The sequence below is a fragment of the Oratosquilla oratoria genome, chromosome 9, assembly GCF_046742065.1.
Source record: "Oratosquilla oratoria isolate Oo_2021 chromosome 9, ASM4674206v1, whole genome shotgun sequence".
NCBI lineage: Eukaryota > Metazoa > Arthropoda > Malacostraca > Stomatopoda > Squillidae > Oratosquilla > Oratosquilla oratoria.
Genome location: NC_134785.1, coordinates 10,377,289 through 10,384,788, shown reverse-complemented (window position 1 = coordinate 10,384,788; position 7,500 = coordinate 10,377,289).

The window sequence follows — 7,500 nt, the reverse complement described above, 5'->3', positions numbered from 1 at the left end:
TGCCCATATGGCTTCGGGCCATTGAGCGCGCCAAGCCACCCTTGTATGTAATGGTGTTGCATATCCAAGATATCCTTGAATTGTCTTGCACAACTATGAAGGTATTGTGTACATTAGTATAGGATAAGATTCTAAATATCTTTTTGTTGCTGTCAGGTCAGTCATAAAGTTGAAGATGGTTTTAAGAAATAATTCATTGTAATTTCTGTTTGCATTGATTTGGTCCTGTTATAATTTGTTCATTCTAATCTTTAGTTATCTTAATTTCATTTATCTATTTACTTTATTCCTACTTATTTATTTTCATTTATTCATTTGTCTATTTTTATTTTCTTAATTTGTTAGTTTATTTTGATTTAGTTATTCATTTTTATTTGTTTATCTGTTTCTTTATTTACGTATCTTGGTAGAGGTTTGCGTCCTTGTGCTACAAGGCACTGAGGACCAACGAGACACTGACCGAAGTCCAAATCCTTCAGTTTCTTCTCTTTCCCTGAGATCCGTTGCTTGTGCTTTTGATTTTGATTTTAGGCTTTTTCTTTTTTCGTTTTTAGATCTGGTTTTGATGTTGGTTTTCATCTCGCCTTTTTTTAAATTTTGGTTTTGGTTTTGATTTTGATTTTGGCTTTGATTTTGATTTTGGCTTTGATTAAGGTTTTGTTTTTGATTTTGGTTTTCATTTTGGTATTGATTTGGATTTGGATTTTTAATTTGTTTTCAATTTTATTTATTTATTTATTTTGTTCATATTCATTCTTACTAAATTTTTGTTTAGCTTTTATTCTTAATTCATTGAATCCGCCTTTGCTTCTGCGAGTCCCTCGACCATAAGAGCCTAGCATCACTTCAATAACATCAATAACTATCTCTCACCAGAACAAAGCACATCAAGCCCCTCCTCATCGTGGCGAGCCCCCTTCACAGGGACATCCCTGCCTTCAACTGAACAACGCCTGAATTAAAGATAATAATAATAATAATAATAATAATGATAATGATAATGATAATGATAATGATAATGATAATGATAATGATAATAATAATAATAATAATAATAATAATAATAATAATAATGATAATAATAATAATAGTAATGACAATAATAATAATAATAATAATAATAATAATAATGACAATAATAATAATAATAATAATAATAATAATAATAATAATAATAATAATAATAATAATAATAATAATAATAATAATAATAATAATAATAATAATAATAATAATAATAGTAATAATAATAATGACAATAATAATAATAATAATAATGATAATAATAACAATAATAGTAAATGAATGAATAAACAAATAAATAGGACTCTATGGAGGGAAAGACTTTTAGGCGAGACACTGGAAGAGGGAAAGGGCTTCAAGAGTTCCTCCCCTTGCTTGGCTCCCTCCCTCGCTGGCACTGTGCCTCTGGGTGCTGACGACGACGTTGGTGTTGTTCCCATTGCTGATGCCTCCCGCGATACCAGTGGCACTGACGCCAATAAAATGATTAGACGTAGGCCTACTGCTGCCGGCAGGGGAGGAGGAAGAGGAGGAGGAGGAGGAGACGCGGACGGGGATGCGGGGAAGGGGGGAAGCGAGAAAGAGGAAGGTGGAAAGGGGAATGAGGGGAAGAGGAATAAGGGGAATGGGAAGGGAAAGGAGGAAAGAAGGAAAGAGAGGAGAGGGGAAGGGAGGGGGAGGAGGAAAAAAGAGGGAAGGAAAGGAGAGGAGAGGATGGAAGAAAGGAGAGGGAAGAGGGAACAAGAGTGAGAAGAGAAGGAGGGTAAGGAGAGGAATGAAAGAGAAGAAGGAAAGAAAGAAGAAAAATTAAAAGAGTAAATAGAGAGAGGAGAGAGAAGAGAGGAAGAGGAGAAGGGGACGGGTAGGGAGAAGAGGGGAAATAATGGGAGGGAAAGGGATGGATGGTAAAGAGAAGGGAAGGGAGTGAAGGTAAGGGGAAGTGTAGGGAAGGGGTAGGTAGGGAAATGACAGGAGTGGAGGGGAGAGGATGGAATAGAGATGGGAGTGGAGAGCAGAGGGAGGGAGGGGAATGGAAGGGAAGGGGAGAGGAAGGGGGGAGGGGAGGGGAGAGGCTAAGACTGGGCGCGGTCACTATGGGTGGCACCGAGGGGGAAAGTCAATACAGGGCGAAATAAAAGGGGATGGGAGAGATGGGGGGAAGGGGGAGTGGGGGGGAGTCATGGGGGGAGATGATGGCGACGGCGGGAAATGAGAGGTCATTCCTCCCTTATCACGATCTGGGGAACACATACTGAGAGAGAGAACGAGAGAGAGAGAGAGAGAGAGAGAGGAAGAAAAGAAGAGAGAGAGGAGAGAGTGAGTGAGAGTGAGAGAGACAGAGATGTGAAGAGGAGAGGAAGAAACGAGAGAGAGAGAGAGAGAGAGAGAGAGAGAGAGAGAGAGAGAGAGAGAGAGAGAGAGAGAGAGAGAGAGAGAGAGAGAGAGAGAGAGAGAGAGAGAGAGAGAGAGAGAGAGAGAGAGAGAGAGAGAGATGGGAGAGGAGATGAAAGAGAGAGAGGGGGGAGAGAAGAGACTGAGAGGTGAGGAGAGGAGAGAGAGAGAGAGACAGAGTAAAAGAGAGAGAAAGAGAAAAAGAGGGATACAGAGACAGAGAGAGATAAGTGAGGCCTGGTTGAATTACAACCCCCTTCAATTCGGTTCCGCATCCTCCAGGCGCCAGCGGCCGACTCCAGCAGTCCTTTGTATTTTCAGGCAAAAAGTCGAACTTATGTCTTGAGCAAATTGAGCTTCGATTACTGAAACCTTATTCTCACCAGCGCCCAGGCCTCACCAAAATCAAATAAATATAGATAAATTAATTAATTGATAAATAATGCAATGATAATTTATTCATCTAATAACTAAGCTGATTGATGAACTGTACATAGGTGGCTTAATGGATAATTAAAGAAATTCATTACCTCAATAGATAATAGATAAGAATAGATAGATAGGTAAAAACAAATTAACAAAAACTTAAAAATGAAAATGAATAAATAAACAAATAAAGATGAAAAGATACGAATAAATAAATAAATTGATAAAAATTATAAATCATTTGGTCTTCCCCCACAAGAGAAGGCGTTGTTCCTTTACTGGGGACGAGTTGACCACAGGAGGACGAGGAGGAAGAGGAAGAAGAGGAAAAAGAGTCTTCCCTCCCCCTCCCCCCTCCCCCCCGACCCTCACGCGCCCATCTGGGCGAGGAATTGGGGATTCGGAAAGGATTAGAAGAGTGCAGACCGCGTTGATGAGTTGATTGGGGAAGCATCGGATGATGATGATGATTGGAAGGAGAAAGAAGGATGAGGGAGAGGTGGACACGATGGGGGGACGAGGTGGGAGGGAGGGGAGGGTAGAGGGGGAAAAGGGAGAGGAGAGGGGGAGAAGGGAGGGGGGAGGGGAGAAGGGAGGGGAGAGGGGGAGAAGGTATGGGAGGGGAGAGGGGGAGAAGGTATGGGAGGGGAGAGGGGGAGGAGGTATGGGAGGGGGAGGGGGAGGAGGGAGGGGGAGGAGGGAGGGAGAAGGGAGGGGAGAGGAGGAGGGAAAGGGGAGAGGGGGAGAGGAAGGGGAGAGGGGAGAGAAGGGGGAGAGGGGGAGGAGGGAGGGGAGAGGGGGAGGAGGTATGGGAGGGAGAGGGGGAGGAGGGAGGGGAGAGGGGGAGAAGGTATGGGAGGAGGGGAGAAGGGAGGGGAGAGAGGGAGAAGATATGGGAGGGGGGAGGGGGGGAGGGGTGTAGGGGCAAGGAGTGAAAACAGCCGCACCATCATCAAGAAATAACGCGAAGAGCGAGTTTTGTTCTTCTGAACAACGATGAGAACAAGAAGAACAAGCCCGGCGCAGAACAGCCCCTTGTTCTCGACCTCATCCTCGGCCTCGAGCACGTCCTCCATCTCGATTTCGTTTAAACGGAGTACATGCAATTCTGAGCGAGTTGATGTCGGGGAAAGAACGGAATCTAGTTTAAACCTGCAGGGCTTAGGGTTCGAATCCTAATATGGATGGTTATATATATATATATATATATTATATATACATATATATATATTTATATTATATATATATATGTATATATATATATATATATATATATATATATATAATATATATATATATATACGAGAAATGTACACAACACGTCATGGCCTACAGTGACTTCCTTATATGGTGGGAGGAGCAAGCGTCCTTACCAGGGAGATCACGCGTACAAACGCACGCAGACACTGTCGCCACATCTGATACTTGAAGGAGAGATGCTCTGATATAACCATATAAGGGATACAATAAAGCTTTGTTCTCCACATTCTGGACTATAATGTAGGGAATGACCAACAAGGACCGAGAGGTATGTACACGGGAAGTGTAGACATCTAAATCCCCCGATGGGGCGGATTCAATTGTCCCTTCTTTATCCTCCTATAGTTTCCGCTGGACAAGGACAGACAAAAAGCCTCGGGTCGCCCCAGTTTTACGAATTGTTTACCATTACGCTCTGCATCTCGGTCTCAGGGATGCCTCGCCCGCTGTGACACTTAAGTCATCACACCTCAAGACTTGCCAACTCGCTAGAGAGAGAGAGAGAACTTTAAGTGGGCGATAAATGTATTTACGAATGCTACATACATGAAATGCACGTATCTCTAAATACTGTACACAAGAATAGATGTGTGTGCACGTGGGTTGCAGCAGGCGAAACTGTCGCTAGCTGTCGGTAACTGAACAATGCAGGGACCCTTGTGGTCAGAAGCGGCCACAGCTCGCATCTTCTATTCCGATGGCTTTTGTGGTCACAATACTTTTTCTCCCCAGACTGTACAAACACACACGCTTATTCAGAGGAACATCTTGTCTCTTAGACTACCTTTCCCTACCTTTACAGGCTCTCCTATTAGCCTGTATGCCTGTCATTGTACAGGGGTGTCGGCCTATTTATTCAGAGGAACATTTTGTCTCTTAGACTACCTTTCCCTACCTTTACAGGCTTTCCTATTAGCCTGTATGCCTGTCATTGTACAGGGGTGTCAGCCTATTTATTCAGAGGAACATTTTGTCTCTTAGACTACCTTTCCCTACCTTTACAGGCTCTCCTATTAGCCTGTATGCCTGTCATTGTATAGGGGTGTCAGCCTATTTATTCAGAGGAACATTTTGTCTCTTAGACTACCTTTCCCTACCTTTACAGGCTCTCCTATTAGCCTGTATGCCTGTCATTGTACAGGGGTGTCAGCCTATCTATCAGAGGAACATCTTGTCTCTTCGACTACCTTTACCTAAATTTACAGGCTCTCCTATTAGCCTGTATGCCTGTCATTGTACAGGGGTGTCAGCCTGCTTGCTAGTGTAAGGGAACAGGAGCTAAACTACTTGTCGTCACGTGCCAGTGCCTTATGCATTGCTGTTGTTCTTTAGCCTACAGGAGAAGACCACTAACTTCAACACTGAATTGTATCACAAAACATCCACTAACCCTCACTAGTTTTTGGTGCGTGGTCCTCTCTCGGAACACACCGCGGACCTCGAGATATCAGTGGACCAAACGAAGTGGACCACTGTGGACCACATACAGGAATTCGTTACGTGCCCTTGTGCCCTCTCCTGCACCGTCCCCCGTGTTTGTTCGTAGACCGGGGGAGAGGTGTACAATTCCGGAAACTGCCCTCTGAGGACTCGTTCATCATGGAAAAGGCCGTTCCAGAAGCAGACAAGATTACTAAAGTCATGTGCCTCATGTGTATCATATATGTCATATCATATACATCATATCGGTATCATATCATACCCATCACATATCCACCTTGCAGGCATCGCATACAGTATAGTACATGAATATAGTCATGCATCATAAAATACCATACATATATACTGTATGCATCATGTAACATGTATCATATGGACAGTAGAAAAATGTGATAATAATAGAAAATGAAATAGATAAATAGATAAAATTGAATGTAACAGTCCTGATGGAGTGAAGTCCATCAATTGGGAGGAAAATGTTCATCTCATTTCACAAAGATGGTCATGGGAAGCTTTCTTCAGGAGATCCTAGCCCCCCCCCTCCTCATCTTTCCCCCTACCCTTCCCCATACCCTCCCCCTACCCTCTCACTCCCCCTTACCCTCCCCCCCTCCCCCCAACAGCTACACAAGAAGTCAGGCCGAGAGAGCAAATTTTTTCCTCAGCTTCTAAAGACTCTCGCCGGATGGAACAAAGACGAAGAAAAAAAAAAAAAAAAAAAAAAAAGGAAGATGCCAATGACGGAAAAAATATATGAAAAAGGGTGGGGGGTCAGGGGGCGTGGGGGGAATGGGGGCATGGGGAGGGGGAATGGGGGGGAAGGAAAAAAGCTCAAAGACCTGTGTGGTGGAGAGGAGAGAGGAGGAGGAGCGAGGGAGAGAGGGTGAAAAGAAAAGAAAGAAAAATAAATAAAGTCAGGACTGCCTCCATTTAGCGAGAACTTTGAAAAGGGGAGAGGAAGACAAGAATAATGTAACCCACACGAGTATGAGGAGGAGGAGGAGGAGTAGGAAGAGGAGGAGGGGAAGAAGAGAAGAAGGAGGAGGAAGGGGAAGAGGATCTAGAGCAGGTGGAGGAAGAGCAGGGGCAGGAGTAAGAAGAGGAAGTGGAGGAAGAGGTGGGGGAGGAGGTGGAGGAAGAGGTGGAGGAAGAGGTGGAAGAGGAGGAGGTGGAAGAGGAGCATGAGCAGGAGAAGACGCAAGGGCAGGAGGAAGAAGAGGAGATAGAAGAGGAGGAGGAGGAGGAGGAGGAGGAGGAGGAGAAGGAGGAGGAGGAGGAGGAGGAGGAGAAGGAGGAGAAGGAGGAGGAGGAGGAGGAGGAGGAGGAGGAGGAGGAGGAGAAGGAGGAGTAGGTAGAAGGTATGGATATTAAAATCACTGGAATATTGCAGCAATAGATAAATAAATAGATAAACAAGCCAATAAGTATCTTAGATATTGCAAATTGTTCGTGTTGAACACATTCGATATTTTATTCCGGCTGATTCCAAATGACTCTATTTAGCCGAAGAAGGGGAGGACGGAATATCATCATTGTCTTAGAACAAAAAAAAATCCAATTAACCCAACATTAAAGACTTTATTTTGGTTAAACATAAACTAATTTATTCAGAGCGTCATCGTTGTGGAGAGGCTAATAAGAGGAGACTCTTAGTTCTGTTAGCACGAGCTGTTATTATAATGCGCTAAATTGGCAAGACACCTGTAAACACGCTGGGAAAATCCTGAGAGAGAGAGAGAGAGAGAGAGAGAGAGAGAGAGAGAGAGAGAGAGAGAGAGAGAGAGAGAGAGAGAGAGAGAGAGAGAGAGAGAGAGAGAGAGAGAGAGAGAGAGAGAGAGAGAGAGAGAGAGAGAGAGAGAAGAGAGAGAGAGAGAGAGAGAGAGAGAGAGAGAGAGAGAGAGAGAGAGAGAGAGAGGGAGAGAGAGAGAGAGAGAGAGAGAGAGAGAGAGGAGAGAGAGA